This window comes from Thalassophryne amazonica, chromosome 18 (assembly GCF_902500255.1).
Source record: "Thalassophryne amazonica chromosome 18, fThaAma1.1, whole genome shotgun sequence".
NCBI lineage: Eukaryota > Metazoa > Chordata > Actinopteri > Batrachoidiformes > Batrachoididae > Thalassophryne > Thalassophryne amazonica.
Genome location: NC_047120.1, coordinates 71,262,993 through 71,283,286, shown reverse-complemented (window position 1 = coordinate 71,283,286; position 20,294 = coordinate 71,262,993). Strand labels below are relative to the sequence as shown.

The 20,294-nt window shown below is 41.8% G+C and overlaps 1 protein-coding gene across 1 annotated transcript in view; it reads left to right on the top strand.

Annotated features, from left to right (window-relative positions):
* cacna1g (calcium channel, voltage-dependent, T type, alpha 1G subunit) overlaps positions 1-20,294 on the top strand; it is a 518,682-nt gene that overhangs the window by 281,202 nt on the left and 217,186 nt on the right.

Genomic DNA, 20,294 nt, shown 5'->3' with positions numbered 1-20,294 from the left:
ACCAAAAATCTGAACCTTGAGCCTGTGTCCAGAGAGTCCTATTAGCTGTTGGACATGAATGAATGAGTGAATGAACGTTTATTTTGGTACAAAGAAAAAAGAGAAACTTTTCAGCAGAAAATAAAATAAAACAAAACTGATTTCTCAGTTAAATTAAGTAACCGAAAGGGTGTAGGTAGAAGCAAAACACTGACTGGCTACCACTCCATCACAGCTGCATGATGCAACCTGCAACCTCACCTCTAGGTGGCACTAAATCCTACACAGTGTAGCTTTAAACGTGGATCAGGCTGTGAGTTGGCCAAAAAACTGACTGAGTTTTGCCTCTTTTTTTTTTTCGTTTAATAAATTGCACTCACACTGTTCCTCATCCTATTAAGAATTGCACATTTGAGCCAGTTCTGGGTCATGTAAGGTTTTTTGCTCTTTACTGTTTCCTCACAAACCTGATTAAAAATGTTCGCACACTAGCACTTGGTAACTAATGATCTTTTTTTTCCAAATGTTTTGCAACAATTCAAAGGGCATGATTGTTTTTCTAGTCAAAACTCTTTTTCTGCATGTTCATTTCTGCACAAATTAAGTACAAAATAATGATTCTCGGTCCTTCAGTTCGAAAGCAAAACTGGGTATCTGCTGAGATCTAATGAGGGCAAAGAGTTGGCAGCAGAAGCCTTTTATTGGCAAAACAACTGCAGGAAGACATGAGTTGGGATTAAAGACACATAAAGGAGTCGAGTCGACTATTTTCAAGGTGCAATGAGAGCAAAATAAAAAAAATTGCATTTCCACCAACTGGTTTGAACAGTAGTAAAACTCGCATATAATGGATTCAGGTGGACCAGCGGATTTTGTCCGTTATCGAAATCCACTATATGTTTAAAATGGACAAATTTTGTTTTATGTGTAAAATGAACTATATATATATATATATATATATATATATATATATATATATATATATACATATATATATATATATATATATATATATATATATATATAGATATAATATGAATAATCACTGGCCTTGAATTACGCCCTGCCTCATTTAGGCGTCGTGTCTGAGCACAGTTTGAAAAAAATAAACGCCCAGGCTTTTAATCAAGGAAATACGGCACCCACTTCCCTCGACTTGGCGAGTGTCAGTGCCGAACCTCATTTCGTACCTGCATCAGCGGGCGCGTCCAGACTGATCTGTCTAGTACATGCAGTCTAGTACATCTAGTACAGGGGATGTTAATGAAAATGTATTGCAATGGGACGGGATGTTTTGTCGGATGTGAGTGAAAATCCATTATACAAAACGCTTTATGTATGGTGTTTATTATATGGAAAACCATACAAAAACATTGGGACTTTTGCTTTTTTCCAGTAAGAGAGAATATCTGTTTTATACGATGATGGTTTAGGTGAGTTTTACTGTATATGTATAATATCAACCTTTTGCAGAGCATATTGACAAAAGTGATCTGGGGTCAGAAAACAAAAAGTTTGTTCCTGTTTAGAAATAAGAAAAAAAATTGGAATTGTGGTGGCATCATGATTGACTGAATGCCTTCGGGCCATGTGCCCACTATAACTAGTGGAAATGCAGCCTAGTTGGTTCCATTGATACCACATATTGCTAGTGCCCATACACGATTACTATATTTTCTGTTATGGTTAGGGGTCCAGACGGAACCAGACCATTACAGGTGATGGACTTAAACGTTGGGAGCAAGGAACAGAACTGACTGTGAACGGAAAGAGATTTATTTACAATAAACACATGAACAACGCTGTGCTGGTTCGATGGCCTGCTGAATTAAGACAGGGCCCGCTTGGAGCGGAGACACATCTGGGAGCTGCAGTGCACATACAGACAGACTTGGGAGTCTGAGAACAAGCAGGAATCCTGGGATACATGGGAACTGGATCCGGAGCCATATGGGTGCACAGAACCGAGGACGTGAACTAACGGCGGAGAGCAGAGGTGAGTGACTGCACTCGTAACACTGAAGCCTTTAACAACAAGCAGTTCACTGTAGGCTTAAAACAGGAATGTCGACTGTTCTGGAAATAATGTCCACAGTCTAGAAAATAAGGTTTACTGTTCAGGAATCATTCACAGTTCATGAGTATCTTCAGAGGTCAAGTGCTGCACGTCTGGACGCAGTTCCAATTAAGCAGGACTCGACTTTAGAAACGACTTAGAAAGTTCTCAGTGGTTTGATATCAGAGTTCATACAGTTCTTGGAAAACAGTTCTTGGTTCTAGTTCTTAGAAAACAGTTCTTGGAAACAGTTCTTAGTCATGCACAGTCACAAACAGGAACAGTGTGAAAGCGGGATCTCACAGACATGCAAGAACTTAACTGAAGTGTGGCAGAGCTACGCGCTCTGTAGCTGAGAGCTGGAGAGTTCCAAAGTGCCATTGTGCAGAATGTGACGTGTGAGCCGCACAGGAAAGTGTCTGGAAACACCAAAAAGCATCAACAAGCTTTAATACAGGAATTAGAGGTGGCCAGGTTACCTTGAAATGAGCTGCGGAAAGCCTAGACGTTAGAGCGCTTGGAAGCGTCAGCATAGAACAAGGTCATGGATGAATCTGACCTCAGGAAAGGAAAGAATCCGGCAAAGGCTGATCTTAAGGCCGGGGTTTAAGTAGCCCGCTCCTGATGAGCCAAACATAAGTTTCAGGTGCGAGGAGATGATGAGTTACAGGTGTTCCTCGGCTCTGCAGCGCGCCACCTGGAGGGAAAACAGACGAACTGCACACAAGGTTAAAAAAAAAAGGGAAGGAGAGAGGCAGACCATGACAATTTTCTGTCCAAAATCTGTGATGGTCTGAGGGACAAAGGAGTTTTTTAGTCTGTTGGTCCTGTACTTGGGAAGGAGCAGTCTGTGGCTGAAGAGGCTCCTCTGGTTGCTGATGACGGTGTGCAGAGGCTGACTGGCATCGCTCATAATGTCCAGCAGTTTGTCCAGTGTTCTCGTCTCTGCCACCATCACCAGAGAGTCCAGCTTCACGCCTGATCAGTTTGTCCAGCCTGGATGTGTTATGGCTTCATGCAACAAGAAGCAAACTTAACTTAATCTGTGCATTTTTATAAACAAACACAGTGTTACTTTGCAGAAGCTAACAGTTAATGTTATTGTATGAGACACTAAGAACCTGACAGTAAAGTACTTCTTGTTGCCACTGAACAGATGAAAATGACTGTCCAGAGCTAAACGTGTGCAAGTTTACCTCACTAAATGTAATTAATAGTTTTAAAACTTCTATACATTTTAAAAATATAATATTTTCCCTCAGTTTAGCGGTCACCTTCATTACTGTTCTGGACTCTCTCACAAAGTCCAAACAAGTGGAGCACTACTATGAAGGTCAGTTTATTCTCTGCTGGTCAGTTTGAGGGCATGGTTTATTCATTTCATGCATTCTTTAAGATGCAGCACATCCCTTTCATTCAGATCATCATGTTCTTGTTCTTCTGTTTTATGACAGTTAGCATCCAGTTTAATGGTGCATTGCTGTGGGTGTGTGGATTAGACAGTACAGCTTTCAGATCAGTGTACAGGAGCGGCTTGCCATGTGTGTATATGCTTCCATCTTGTGGCCATAGATGAAAATGCAGTATTTTTTCCAACATATAAATCTGTTCACAATGTAAATCACAGAAAGAGCCAAACAAGATATTAAAATGTGACTTCTAGCCTGAAATATACGTTAAATAAATTTGAAGTGGAGCCTGTTTGTTCCACATTTAATTTTACAGTAGCATTTGAAATTTTGTTGTTATGGCGTCATCATAGACGTGATTCTGACTTGCCAGGTTGACACTGAAATGTAATTTTCTCTCTCCTGAGGGGGAAAACCAGGTTGCATCACACAGTCATCTCTCTTTCAGTAGTTATTATTTCTGAAACACATCCTTCAAACACTCACTTTAAAATAGAATCCATGACTTCCGAGTGATACACACCAGAGTTGCACTTTCTGCTTCCTATCTGCTGAACACACACTCCAATACATGCGCACAAACACGGAGTCCTGCTGAGGAAACGGTGCATGCATGGTATTAAAGGCACTGCGCTGCGGTGGTTTGAATCATATTTATCTAATAGATTACAGTTTGTTCATGTAAATGGGGAATCTTCTTCACAGACTAAGGTTAATTATGGAGTTCCACAAGGTTCTGTGCTAGGACCAATTTTATTCACTTTATACATGTTTCCCTTAGGCAGTATTATTAGACGGCATTGCTTAAATTTTAATTGTTACGCAGATGATACCCAGCTTTATCTATCCATGAAGCCAGAGGACACACACCAATTAGCTAAACTGCAGGATTGTCTTACAGACATAAAGACATGGATGACCTCTAATTTCCTGCTTTTAAACTCAGATAAAACTGAAGTTATTGTACTTGGCCCCACAAATCTTAGAAACATGGTGTCTAACCAGATCCTTACTCTGGATGGCATTACCCTGACCTCTAGTAATACTGTGAGAAATCTTGGAGTCATTTTTGATCAGGATATGTCATTCAATGCGCATATTAAACAAATATGTAGAACTGCTTTTTTGCATTTACGCAATATCTCTAAAATCAGAAAGGTCTTGTCTCAGAGTGATGCTGAAAAACTAATTCATGCATTTGTTTCCTCTAGGCTGGACTATTGTAATTCATTATTATCAGGTTGTCTTAAAAGTTCCCTAAAAAGCCTTCAGTTAATTCAAATGCTGCAGCTAGAGTGGTAACGGGGACTAGAAGGAGAGAGCATATGTCACCCATATTGGCCTCTCTTCTTGGCTTCCTGTTAATTCTAGAATAGAATTTAAAATTCTTCTTCTTACTTATAAGGTTTTGAATAATCAGGTCCCATCTTATCTTAGGGACCTCATAGTACCATATCACCCCAATAGAGCGCTTCGCTCTCAGACTGCAGGCTTACTTGTAGTTCCTAGGGTTTGTAAGAGTAGAATTGGAGGCAGAGCCTTCAGCTTTCAGGCTCCTCTCCTGTGGAACCAGATCCCAATTCAGATCAGGGAGACAGACACCCTCTCTACTTTTAAGATTAGGCTTAAAACTTTCCTTTTTGCTAAAGCTTATAGTTAGGGCTGGATCGGGTGACCCTGAACCATCCCTTAGTTATGCTGCTATAGAGTTAGACTGCTGGGGGGTTCCCATGATGCACTGAGTGTTTCTTTCTCTTTTTGCTCTGTATGCACCACTCTGCATTTAATCATTAGTGATCGATCTCTGCTCCCCTCCACAGCATGTCTTTTTCCTGGTTCTCTCCCTCAGCCCCAACCAGTCCCAGCAGAAGACTGCCCCTCCCTGAGCCTGGTTCTGCTGGAGGTTTCTTCCTGTTAAAAGGGAGTTTTTCCTTCCCACTGTTGCCAAGTGCTTGCTCATAGGGGGTCGTTTTGACCGTTGGGGTTTTTCATAATTATTGTATGGCCTTGCCTTACAATATGGAGCGCCTTGGGGCAACTGTTTGTTGTGATTTGGCGCTATATAAGAAAAAAGTTGATTGATTGATTGATTGCTGTCACTGCGACGGCAGCGTGTAAATGTGTTTGACCTGCAGAGATGGAAGGGTTTCTTTTTTTTTAAATAAAAAGAAAAGATGACGGATGACGGAGTGTAAAAGCAGACAGAGCGGGCGATGGGTGGAAGAGTGCAGGCAGGCGGGTAGAACAAGAGATGGTGTCTGCTTTATCTCTCTGTTCTTTTTAGGACTGTGACCATTTATGGTGGAGCTGATGGGATTGTTGCGCTTCTGCCAACTATGTGTCACGGCCTGTAGTCTCTTCACTCGGGAAGGTCAACCTCTCTGTTGTCTTACAGAACAAACCTGCACTTCACAAAAAGCCGTGATTACAAAACACTTCGTTCTTCCACGTCTGCGGGTAAATCGCGAATATTCGGAGGGTGACTGGAAATTTTCTGCCCGTGGACACATTATTTTTGGATCCTGGAAAGTGGTGTATTTTTGGCAGTTTTCAGTAGACTAAGTAATCGTACCCATGGATGTGAAGACAACTCTCCTGTTTCCACAGCAGGACCTCTGCCTGCTACACAGGCTTCAGTGACATTTCAGGAACATCCTGGTAATTGGCCTTGTTGGCCACTGTGTTTCGAGTGTGACAACAAACCACTGAGTTGGCATTGACACATTTGATGGCAGTGCCAGCAAACAAGCCGTCTTTACCTTTAAAGTAAGATGTAAGACGACAACGTAAAAATGTTTGCTTGCTCGCTATCATCATGATCCAATGTGAGCTATAGTCGGAAGGCAAAATTCATTCATGCCCACTTACTCCAGTCAAGGGTCACCAGTCAAGGGTCACTGGAGCCTATCCCAGAGGTCATAGGGTGTGAGGTGGGGTACACGCTGGACAGGTCGCCAGTCTGCCGCAGGCCGTATTTATATTTACTTTTTAAAAATTTGGCTTCCGACTATATTACTCAGAAAAACAAACCCGTAAAGTCTTTGTGTTCATTGTTTCATTGACTGTGGGCATCTTGATTGCAGCTTGTAATTCAGCTCCCCTGTAAAATGCAGTGAGTGAATGAATGATTTCACCCCCTCTGCTTTATTAACATGATACGAAATAAAAACAAACACTGTTATCTTTTAACTCATTTTAATGAGAAGTGAATACAGTCAACAACATAAACTTTTCAGAATCTGGTTAAATCTGTTGCATGATCAGATCCATCCAAAAACTGACTGTTTAACACCCCATGAACCAGCTGAACACTGCCACCTGCTGAATGGAGGAGGAAGGACGCACATCAGGATTATGTGTGTGATTAAATGTCTCTAAACTCGCCACCATCTCACCACCATCTCAAATATGTTTTCCTAAAAAATCAAAGTCCGGATTTCAAAAAAGAAGAGAAAAAAGGACAGAGAAAGAAAACTAAATGAGGGAAAGCAGCTGCTAACCAAATTCTTTGAAAAGAGAGCTGAGCTTGAAAGCGAGCTATACTGAGTTGTATATAACTCAATATTGCAACTCAGTATTGAGTTATATACAACTCAGTATTGCTCCCCCAACTTTAAAAAGGGTTCTGACTCCCAGGTGTGATCTAAGGTAAACATGATTTAGACCTCGTTTGACTACGCATTAGAAATTTGGTATTTGCATTAATAAAAAAGAAGATAACGGGGGGGGGGGGGGGTCTTCAATATAGCTAGTACCTAGGGTCCAGAATTTGGTGCTACGCCCCTGTGTGTGTGTGTGTGTGTGTGTGTGTGTGTGTGTGTGTGTGTGTGTGTGTGTGTGTGTGTGTGTGTGTGTGTGTGTGTGTGTGTGTGTGTGTGTGTGTGTCAATACACAAAGATTGGTGAACCAGTCCTGCTGGCATCTGCAGGAACTGCAGCTGTTCACATCAGCACCTCCAGTATTAAAGCAAAAGACGTCCATTTAACTGCACAATAAAACAAACGAGGTGGGAAATACTGTGCCGAGTTTTGGGGTAAAGCTACAGTGTGTAGGATTTAGTATCATCTAGTGCTGAGGTTGCAAATTGCATTATGCTGTTATTCTTTCTCTTGTGACAAACTATGTTTGAACCTCCATTTCACAAAACTGAAGGTTTTATTTTTTAGTGATTCAACCTGGCGGCCTCCAGCAGGGGGCGCACTCCCATGTAGTCAGTTCATTGTTGCAGGTAATTACACGCTATTGAACAGATGGTTATGAATGCTGTATGCTAATAAATGGCACTAAATCCAACATACTGGAGCTTTTATTTTATAGTCCTTGCAGAAAAGTGAGCATCAAACTGGAAGTGAACTTGTTGATAATTTTGGACACATGAGGTGCTTCAGATTCCTTTGGTGTAGTTTTATCTCCGCCTCTCCAGCGATGAACTGACTCCTCTCGGCTTCTTTTTGAAGCACTGCTGTCGGTCTTTGTACTCCTTCAGCGCTGATGTTAAAAAACTATGATGGAAAGTTAGGCACAGAAAAGACAGGGATGTCAGGGGAGAAGGGGGCGGTAAAACACATGACGCCAGTTTTTGAAACTGTTTTTTTTTTGTTTTGTTTTTTTGCTGTTGGGGTGGAAACTTTTTAGCACCGACATGAATATTGATTTGGCTTGCAGCTGCTGCACCGCCTCAAAGTCATCTGAAGTCACTTTTGTGTCACTGAGGCAACATGTTCCACAGGCAACTTTTTGACTTTTTCCAAGCCTTTTGGAAAAGCCAAAGCATGGACCCTGTAAAAGTCAGTAAGTGGATAAATGGGTCCATCCCATCCAGTTTTTTAAAGTGGTAAATTACGTAAAATCAGTAGATGGCAGCAACTTGTAACTTACAAAATTAAAAAGGACATATAATGAGGACAAAATGATGAGACAGATGTTGACTTTAAGGCACCAGATCAACAATAAAATGTGTTTTGCTTATTGATTAGTATGACCAACAGGTTGGTCATCATCATGGTGCAGCCTGGACTCAAGGTTCTTGAAATGAAGCAGTGTGGCCACTTGATGGATTTTGCCATGAATGCAGGTAACAGTAGAATTTCTCAAAGTGCTCTAGTGTGAAATACTTTAGATCTGTTTAAGATATTGCTTCTGAAAATAAAACTAACAGCAGCACAAGATAATGATTGGTCTAAAACATCTTTCCTTCTGGATGACATCACTTTTGGGATGGTTTTGTAAAGTTGTTGGCTGTTGCCACATTGGATCCAGAACAGGTCCACATTGGGATGTGGGTCATGTTTTACATGCTATGCCCTTCCTGATACCTCCAGTCCTACAAGGAGCAGCGTGCACACACCCTGGTCTTCCCAAATGATCTCAGGATCAATGCTGCTTCACTTCTGAGAGCTGGTGGAATCAGGTGCACATAGCTGCAGCTTTATATTTTAAAGTCCTTCACCATAATTTGAGTGGAGATGAGTGGAGAAACCAATTGGTACATTGGTGATCAGCTTTTGTTTAGCCGTGGCAACAGGCAGAGCTCCTCCCATGTAATGGGTTTTTCATGTCCATATAGTGCTTTTTTCTAAAGGCCATCATCATTTTTCCCCCAACTGCTCTAAATGACAATGGAGCATGTGTAGCCACATGAAGCCTCCTCCAGAAAAGCGCTGACCCCAGCATCTTTTTTTTTTTATTTAAACAGCACTCTGTTTAAAAAACATTGTCACAATTCTGAGCACTTTGTTAAAAAAAAAAAAATCCATCAACGTTATCAGAAAACTACTATGATGCCACTGCTGTGCTAATCAGCTGTAGAAAAACTTGTCACTCTGTGAGGATGAAGCTGTGAAAGCAACGCTTTTGCGGTCTGTGTCAACAATCATACGATTTGTCACACAAATCTATCAGACAGCAAACAAGCAAAATAACAACAACAACAACAACCGTAAACTGTGACAGGAGATTGGACAAACACTAGATTCTTGTTGAGGGTGAGTGCTTTTTATCTCTATATGATTATAAGATAGCAAACAGCTAGTTATTAGCTGTTTATTGTTGTCATAGAAACATCCCATGAAGAGCAGTTTATTTCATTTTAACGTGCTGAGCTGAGGTACTAGGTTCAAGTGTTTCTAAGCAACCTCTCAGCACTATGTGGACACTGGGTGTAAAATATCAAGTGACAGTTTCCTCTGTTTATATAGTAAGTCCCTTTGGCTGCTCCCTTGTTTGCACTCGGGGTCGCCACAGCAAATCCAAGGTGGATCTGCATGTTGAATTGGCACAGGTTTTACGCCGGATGCCCTTCCAGACATAAGTCCACATTACATGGAGAAATATGGCAGGGGTGGGATTTGAAGCGGGAACCTTCTGCACTGAAACCAAGCGCACTAACCACTTGGCCACCACCCCTGTAGTATATTCATTCATTCATTCATTCATCTTCTACCGCTTAGTCCAATTAAGGGTTGCGGGGTGCTGGAGCCTATCCCAGCAGTCATAGAGCGTTAGGCGGGGTACACCCAGGACAGGACGCCAGTCTGTCGCAGGGCCACAAACAGATAAACACTCGCACACCTACAGACAATTTTAAAGATTCCGATCCACCTAACCCGCATGTTTTTGGATGTGGGAGGAAACCGGAGCACCCGGAGAAAACCCATGCAAACACGGGGAGAACATGCAAACTCCACACAGAAAGGCCACGGGAATTGAACCCACGACCTTCTTGCTGTGAGGCAACAGTGCTAACCACTAAGCTGCCATGCTGCCCTGCAGTGTGTGTGTATATATATATATATATATATATGCGTGTGTGTGTATTTAATTTCCATTTGATACAGATTGACTATCCAGAAGATGTGCTTTGAAGTCACAGTGTAAGTTGTTGTGCACACAAGCACGTTAGCCTGACTGCTAAAACACTGTTGCATTCTGGTTCCTGCTACGACCAGAGACAGTATTTACTCAGCTTTTATCCTGCAAGTGGAATGTAGAACTGGCATCTGAAGGCGCTGGCCTCCATCCAGGCTGGGCCTCAGAAACATGCTTTTCTAATTTTCTGCAGTGATGAGACATCATGAAACAAAGACTTTTAATCCTGGTTTACAGAGGGAGGACTTCTCCAACCCTGACGGCTGTGGAATCTAAAGGTTGGGGATCAATAAGGTGATCAAACGGTGGATTCAGTGATTATCTGCTTCAGTGAGATGTCAAATGTGCTGTCAGTGTTTAGCGACGTGTTCATCATCATCACGGCGAGTGAATCCGTCTCCATTTTAACACTTAACCGTAACATTGACAGGAACGTAACGGAGCCCCGCGTGCCACTCAGATGACATCAAATGAAATTACGCAGGATTACGTTAGTGCTAACCAGATTACGCTTTTGCTCATCCACCAGCCTTTACCTCCTGATGCTCCTTCAGACTCATTTAATCACAAAGGTGCCGCTGAAAAACACAATTAGGAATGCCGAAGCATCTCTCTCACTTCCAGCCTCACACGTGGAGTCGCGGACGCATCCGTCACTCTCCAGGCGGCACGCACGCCTCAGCTGCCTCAGCCTGTTGAAGAATTTCTTTTGAGAGGTGAGGTAATGGTTGTGACCCTCCTGCATTTCTCCATATTCCCTATTTCATGCACGACGATGTGTTTCTGTGTATTTCTTAATGTGTGAGAAAGGTTTTTATAGTCTCATTCTCTTGCAGTAATTCTGCATGATGTCTGAGGAACACTTAATATACAAGCTGGAACAATAGCTGAGCAGAAACAGTGGGGGGAAAGTAATGACCTGAACCTCAGTCTGAAGGCCAGATGTCTGCAGTCCAACTCTCACCTCATAAAAACCCTGTTTCTTTTTCTGGCTTATCAGCTGCATTTTTTAAAATGTGCATTTGTGCCTGTGTGTTCGCGTCGTCTTAATGTTTGTGATGTTTAATCTGTGGATGCAGATTTAGATGAAGATGTGATCACGAGTTTTGATATAGATGTCAGTGTGTCTTCGTCACAATTCAACCAGAATGTCATCTCTAAGGGCCCTATCTTGATAGCAAGTACGGTGTGAATTACACAGAATGGCACAAACACTTTTGGGGGGCGAGTCCACAGTCTGTTTGCTGTGGAGATAATGCAGAGTTGAGTGCAAAGGGGTTGGATTTGTTGTCTTCATTAGTCAAGAGTGTCACCTGTCCATCACTTTAAAGTGGCGTTGTACCAAACCGCCACTGCTCTTTTAAACAAACAACGAAAAGTATTCTTTAAAAGCAAACTAAGTAAGCCACAGGATTAGGGCTGCAGCTATCAATTATTTTAGTAATCAAGTATTCTATTGATTATTTTGGTGATTCATCGAGTATTCGGATAAAAAAAAAAAACATTAAATTAATTAATTTACTTAAGCTTAATTTAACAGTTATACCTGACAGAGAAAATAAGTCAGTTTAATGAATAATCAATTCAACTCCTCTTAAAATAAACATTTTTTTATTGGCAGACTTTGGTGGGATAACTTAACTGGCTGCTTCTTTAAAGAAAGAGAAGGAGTCCATTTAAGTGGCTTTGGCATATTCTGGATTAATTTTAAAGATGACAAAAATAAAAAGATGACCAAAAAACTTAAGGGTGATTCTTTAACTACGGGCACTATTGGCCTTGTAAATGTAATTTCCACCACACCATTGCCTTACAATATAAAGCGCCTTGGGGCAACTGTTTGTTGTGATTTGGCGCTATATACATGTGCTCTGATGTCACTGTTTATCTCCATAGAAACTACCCACACAATCTTTCACACAGACTTTTTAAAGGGACATTATTGTTGTGGTGGAAATTACGGCAATAGTGTGGGACAGCTACATTTCGTTTAAAAAAATCACAACAGTTGTATGACATTGAATACCCCAATTATGTTTTGATTATTTTATTGATATTTTATTCAGAGATATTTTAAAACATTAGAAAAAACGTTTTTTTACTATTCATTTTCATCATTGAAGATCATAAGTCTGGGTGTGGGACAAGCACAAAACGGCAGTATTTGCATATAATGATCAATCAATCAATCAATTTTATTTATATAGCGCCAAATCACAACAAACAGTTGCCCCAAGGCGCTTTGTATTGTAAGGCAAGGCCATACAATAATTACGTAAAAACCCCAACGGTCAAAACAACCCCCTGTGAGCAAGCACTTGGTGACAGTGGGAAGGAAAAACTCCCTTTTAACAGGAAGAAACCTCCAGCAGAACCAGGCTCAGGGAGGGGCAGTCTTCTGCTGGGACTGGTTGGGGCTGAGGGAGAGAACCAGGAAAAAGACATGCTGTGGAGGGGAGCAGAGATCAATCACTAATGATTAAATGCAGAGTGGTGCATACAGAGCAAAAAGAGAAAGAAACACTCAGTGCATCATGGGAACCCCCCAGCAGTCTAAGTCTATAGCAGCATAACTAAGGGATGGTTCAGGGTCACCTGATCCAGCCCTAACTATAAGCTTTAGCAAAAAAGAAAGTTTTAAGCCTAATCTTAAAAGTAGAGAGGGTGTCTGTCTCCCTGATCTGAATTGGGAGCTGGTTCCAGAGGAGAGGAGCCTGAAAGCTGAAGGCTCTGCCTCCCATTCTACTCTTACAAACCCTAGGAACTACAAGTAAGCCTGCAGTCTGAGAGCGAAGCGCTCTATTGGGGTGATATGGTACTATGAGGTCCCTAAGATAAGATGGGACCTGATTATTCAAAACCTTATAAGTAAGAAGAAGAATTTTAAATTCTATTCTAGAATTAACAGGAAGCCAATGAAGAGAGGCCAATATGGGTGAGATATGCTCTCTCCTTCTAGTCCCCGTCAGTACTCTAGCTGCAGCATTTTGAATTAACTGAAGGCTTTTCAGGGAACTTTTAGGACAACCTGATAATAATGAATTACAATAGTCCAGCCTAGAGGAAATAAATGCATGAATTAGTTTTTCAGCATCACTCTGAGACAAGACCTTTCTAATTTTAGAGATATTGCGCAAATGCAAAAAAGGAGTCCTACATATTTGCTTAATATGCACATTGAATGACATATCCTGATCAAAAATGACTCCAAGATTTCTCACAGTATTACTAGAGGTCAGGGTAATGCCATCCAGAGTAAGGATCTGGTTAGACACCATGTTTCTAAGATTTGTGGGGCCAAGTACAATAACTTCAGTTTTATCTGAGTTTAAAAGCAGGAAATTAGAGGTCATCCATGTCTTTATGTCTGTAAGACAATTCTGCAGTTTAGCTAATTGGTGTGTGTCCTCTGGCTTCATGGATAGATAAAGCTGGGTATCATCTGCGTAACAATGAAAATTTAAGCAATGCCGTCTAATAATACTGCCTAAGGGAAACATGTATAAAGTGAATAAAATTGGTCCTAGCACAGAACCTTGTGGAACTCCATAATTAACCTTAGTCTGTGAAGAAGATTCCCCATTTACATGAACAAATTGTAATCTATTAAATAAATATGATTCAAACCACCGCAGCGCAGTGCCTTTAATACCTATGGCATGCTCTAATCTCTGTAATAAAATTTTATGGTCAACAGTATCAAAAGCAGCACTGAGGTCTAATAGAACAAGCACAGAGATGAGTCCACTGTCTGAGGCCATAAGAAGATGAATGATGCTGAAAAAAGGTGAAAAAGTCATCATAGACTACTAGGACAAATTTCTTAACACACTTTCATTGTAAAAATAACTATAAAAGTGTGAAATTTCCCCTTTTTTTCTTTTTTTCATAAAATATGATCAAGGGACATAATAAGTGCCTGTAGTCTAAGAATCACCCTTAAAACCTATTGCCATATGGGACTAACCTGGTTAAATAAAGATTAAATTAAAGTGGGAGGGGGAAGTGCTGTCTTTTTAAATACTGAAAAGACACTGGACTTGAGAGGATTCGAGGTAAAAGTCAACACTATGAACACATTTGGATTCTGTCATTGTGTTTGAGTGCGCGCACACACACACACACATTAATGTCCATATGATGATCTTTATTATTATTATTGTCATTGTATTTTATTTATTTTTGTGCTACTTTGCTCTGTGATATTGTATTTATCTGAACTCAGCTCTTTCGTGTGCATTCTGTCTACTTTGAAACTATAAATTCTGTGGCTCCTGTAAACATTGTAACACTCCTCAGTGTAACTCTGGAGTTATTCTTACTTTTCCCCTCATAACTGACTGAGTGGATGCAGTCAGACATACATACGAGTCTGTTTTGGGCCATAAATAATGTTGTCCTCTGAACTGATACTTGACACAAGAGTTTTCTTTCATATTACACCTGACTGAACACATTTCAAACACACAGTCACTAAAAATGATGAAAAATTATTCTAAAATTGAAGCCTAATGATCAAAAACACATTTGCCCAGGAGGAGGGGCCATGCCTTTATCGCCCTCTAGTGGAGGTCTCCGCTGACATGCAGTCTGTGTTGTCATTCCAGTCTGTGTGTGTGTGTGTGTGTGTGTGTGTGTGTGTGTGTGTGTGTGTGTGTGTGTGTGTGTGTGTGTGTGTGTGTGTGTGAGAGGGCATTCATCTGAACAAATGCTCAAACGTCTGAGTGCCTGTAGCCTTTGAACTGCTCTTCAGCACACAATACACACATGCGTGCGCGCGTGTGCATGCGTGCGTGTTTGTGTGTGTGTGTGCGTGTGTGTGTGTGTGTTGAGGATTTGTCCCTGCTGCCCTCATCAGTGTAGAAATGAATGGACATAATAAAGCTTTGGGATCTAAAGAAACGATGCGTCTGTAAACCTGGAGACAGACGTCAGAGACGCAAAGAGCTGAGATGAAACGGAGCCAAGCTGTTTTTCAGGAAGTGGGATCCACATTGCGCCTCTCACCAAAAAATGATTCCTCTGTATCAAACATCGCTCCAAATATAAGCTCGGAAGGTGATTAATGTCATTCCTGTCGATGACCCAAATGAAACACAAAAACAAATATGGAAAATGTGTATTCATACGTCGGAGTCCTCAGGGCGCTCAGCACAAAATTCTACCTGAAGAGGGCGGTGGGCCGATGCACAATCGCGCCTAAATATTCCGTTTGTCAGAACGCCGCTTTCAATAAAATGAGTTCATCACAAAAATAAATCACCACTAACTCACCCATTTGTGTCTGTTTTGTCCTTTTCTCATTCATTAAATTCCTTGTTAGCAGACGTCGGTCGAGTGCATCGGAAAGTCGTGTACATCCTCAGAACTTTGAGTGGACATCAGACAGAGAACTTTCCCGGTAGTTGTTTGTTCCTGTCCTTGTTGGTAGTCAGTGGACGTCCACTGAGCGTTCAGCTGCTTTCACACCTCGGCAGCAGAAAACTCATCACAGAAGAATTCTGTCAGCAGCGGCTAGAAGTTGTAGCATATTAACCTTCACAAAGCTAGCCACTACCCTGAAACACTTCCTGTTTTCTTGCACGAGTCTTTCAAAATAAGTGCACCTTTTAGCATAACCTTCATTTCCACTACCAGCACACACGGATGATGTCATCACCGGTAAGACGTGGAAGAGATGAGACAAACATCGTGAAAACATGTTATTTGCTTTTTGGTCTTTACGATGTGTTGGAACCACAAAATCATTTAATTTTGGGTGGGCGTTCAACGAACTTTCTTAAACAACTTTCTTGAGCATCTGCATAGGATGATGCCTCACGTTATCTCTCTCTCTCACTCACTCACTCACACACACACACTTGGCAAGGTGCGCACAGGGAGCAACCTGGGATTAAGGGCCACGCCCCAAGGCATTTTCAGTTTTATTCAGACTGCCAGTTCAAATCAGTTATTGCGCAGCTGATTCAAATCTGATTGCACAACTAACCGTCCATGTTTATATAAAGTAAATGACCAAATCTCATCTGTGTCCACATTGGTTGCTATAGTAATGACATAGTACCCAGCAGGGCACATGAGTGGAGCAGAAACAAATGTCACCTTAGTTTCTCACGCGGTCTCGCTCGATGTTCTCATACCAGAGCAGTATGTGTCTGAAGCAGGGCTGACCCAGAATGCATCTGTGCATTATTCAGTCTGAAACGCACTGCAAGCATCACATCGGACATGCATGACACACCAGGCTGCTTTTCAGCTGCCTCTTTCCACATCATTTGTCTTTGATAATAGCTTTTATTCCACATTCTGTATCTTCTGTTTGATTGGTGGATTCCTTGTCATTTGATATTCATTATTGGTCCCATTGCATGACTGATGTCACCACTGATCGTTTTTGGTTCTGTTTTTTTCTCCCGTCCCTTTTGCACTATTGCACTTCGTTTTATCTCTTTGACACGTAAATTCAACAAGATTTCGTGGCTCCATCAGTTTCCATGACATGAGGAAGCTAAATCCAGCAGTGTTCGCGAGGACATCTTTAGCACTGTCAGATGAAGAATTGGACAAGTTCTTCTTGTTTTTTGCTGGATCCAGTTGCTCATGTCTGTCGTGTGTCAGTGCAGAGAAGAATAAACTGCTGGGTCCCGCTGCCTTCTGCTCTGAGAAGAAACATCTGTGTAATTTTAAGTAAAATATTAAATACCGACCTATTTAGGTGTCATATAAAACAAATAATGAATGTTTTTCATTTGAGCAATGGTAAGAATATTTGGAGTGTCATCTGTCAGTGCATGCAAACTGTACTCATAAACATTAATTATTTGTATCAAACTTTTGAATATGATTGGAATATTTTTAATGATGACTTTGGCAGAACCCTTCATTGTCCCTTACCTGGGTATAGCTACCACTCTGGTATGTCAGCACAGATTTTTGTACTGAGGCTCAATTACAAGTGTTGTTGCATCTCTTTAAGTGGTTCTGAAACCTTTCTTGGGCCATGGACGACTATTCAGGCCCTGATTCCCATTGGGCCTGCTGTTTATCCCCTGATACCAGAGTTTCAAGGGGATGAGAGTCTACAACTCCCCGTGCACTGGGAACCAGTCTGTCACAGGTTACTTCTTCAGCCAAGGGCAGTGGCCATTAACAGCTGGGTGAACTTTGACACTGCAGATGAAGCGTCTCGTCTGAGGATGTAGTTTGACCGTCGTGGTCACCCCTGGAATTGATCCACTGTTTATTGGTTGGTAGTCCAACTCCTTTTCCACAGAGCCACCTGCTCTGCCAATGGTTTGAAAGTCAACTTTTCTTTATTGGCCGAGTTCCTGATGCATTTGGATCCCTGTTGAGATGAACAGTTCCACGTGTCGGTCTGCGTGCCGTATTTGAATCATCTGCTTAAAAATGCAGTCAATCCTCACGTTCCTGTCAGATCAGATCTTGAATGCTTCTCGTCCTCTGTGTCATGCCAGAGTAATGTGTGTGCATGTGTGCATGTGTCATGTTGCTGCACTTCAGACACACAACAGAATTCCCACCAGCTGGTTTCTGTGATACTTACAGATGATGTCTGATTGTCCTGTTCGGATGTGTTGCTCCTTTTATCTTTGTGTTCTTTCTCTCCGCTCCCTCTCGCTGACTGGTGTTCCCTCATTCACGTCTTTCCTCTCTCTCCCTCCCACACGTGCACCATGTGTTTGATCCTGATTTGAGTGGCAGCTAAAAGCTCTCAGCCTGCAGCAGGAATCAGATTCAGCAGCCTTGTGAGCTGACGCCGTGCACGTGCACTGTGCCTTGCACATGCAGTGTGCCGTGCACGTGCAGTGTGCCGTGCACATGCAGTGTGGCGTGCACCCTCATATGTGAGTACGTAATTAGTTGCAGATTAGACATCTGCTTTTAAGGCTCGCAAGCGATTCAGTCATACAGTGAATCAGTCAACAGTTATTTCAGCAACAGTTCGGTGTTGGGTGCAGATTAATTCAGCCTCAGTCTCTTTTCAAAAGGCTTTGTTTTCATGAACAGCTCAGGTTCAGTCATCAAGTCCACTGCCAGAAGCTGAAGACTGTTAGAAAGTTACATTAATAATGTATGTGAACAGTTCCTGATTGTTCTGAGTATTTGTTCTGTGTGGTTTTGTGACCATCTGCCTCTGAAATCCGGCACAGTGGCTTAGTGGTTAGCACCTGTGCCTCACAGCAAGAAGGTCGTGGGATTGATTCCTGACTTTCCTGTGTGGAGTTTGCATGTTCTCCCCGTGTTTTGTGTGTGTTTCCTCCCACAATCAAAAACATGCTTGTTTAGCGTCTGTTCATTTCTGTGCCCCTGAGCAAGGCAGCGTCTCTACCGGGCGCCACACTGTAGCTGCACACTGCCCCTAGTGGTTGGCTTGTGTCTAACAGTAATTAGGATTGTTAAAAGCAGAGGACAGATCTTGTTGTATGTATATGCAATGACAGTAAAGGATCTATGATTCTGATTAATTAAATAACTTATTGAGTTCATTCACGTACTCTTGATTTGTCCCGGTGTAACAGCATAACTTTCCCCCCTGGAAATCTTCCATCACACTCAGGACAGACAACATTCCAACATATCTTACAAAACTTTGATTTGGCCTTAAAAGCCAAGTGGCCTCTGTGTATATGTACACGTGCATGTTTTGGCAAGATATCCAGGTACCCCTTCCAAGATACCCCCCCCCCACAGACACACACACACACACACCGGGGGGTAAAATATCCTAGGGGAAGATAAACTGTTACACCAGTGTTACCAACCGAGATTAATCTTTTCTTTTTTAATTCGTTCTTTGCCTCGCCTTGGTTGCTGTTTGTACTTTCTCCTCTTTTGTGTTTCCATCTGTTCATTTTACATTCCAAACTCGGTTTGAGGTTTTTGGTGGTTTTGGACTTGTTTTTTTGGTGTTCCATCTCCTTGACATTGTCTTCTTAAAAATTAAAGCATTTCACTAAAACTAGGCCCACTTTGGGTCAAATCTGGCAACACGATCATATTAGCAACCAAGCTAGCATGAAAAAGATAGCTCATGCTAATACCAGCGTTAGTCGCTTTGTTGCTTTGAAGTCATTCCACAACATGTTGGAATTCCCCGGTTAGAATTTCACATTTTAATCTCCAAATGTTCCTCATCCTGTGGAACCAAATGTCAACTAGAAACATGGCGGAGCGAGCACCATCACACATGGTTTTCAAGCCACAGATCATCTTCTGTGATTTTGCTTTGTGCATAGAACACAACAGTTGTCAGTAAGTAAGTCCCTTCGGCTGCTCTCTTGTTTGCACTCAAACCAAGGTGGACCTGCATGTTGATTTGGCACAAGTTTTACGCCGGATGCCCTTCCTGACGCAACTCCACATGACATGGAGAAATGTGGCAGGGGTGGGGTTTGAACTAGGAACCTTCTGTGCAGAAACCCTGGGCCCATATTCTGAAATCTTAGATGAATTTGGTGAGTAATTTGTCAACCTGTGCAGATAACATTCTGATTGTTGGTGACTTCAGCATTCATATAAATAAACTTCCGCACCCCCTCTGCAAATCATTTATGGACATTATGGATGTGTTAGGATTGAAGTAATGCATTCAGGGTTCAACACACATTAGTGGAAATACCCTGGATTTGGTCCTCGTGCACGGTATCGCGGTAACAAATATTGACATCATGTCTCTTGTGTCAGTGGTCTCTGATCACTTACTGGACTACTTTGTGTCCCGAAGGTGAATAGTCTGTGGCTCACAGAGCCTTCTCTTACTGTGCACCTGTTTTGTGGAATCATCTCTCTGCGTAGGATTCTGTGGAGAGACTTTCAAGTCCAGAATTAAGACGCATTTATTTTCCCTTTCGTATGGCTAGCATACTGGCGTCATATGTTACTATGCTGCCTATACTTTTAAATTCATTTTATTAGTAATGGAACAGGTCTCAGCCTCAACTTTATCTAAATTCTGGGTCTGT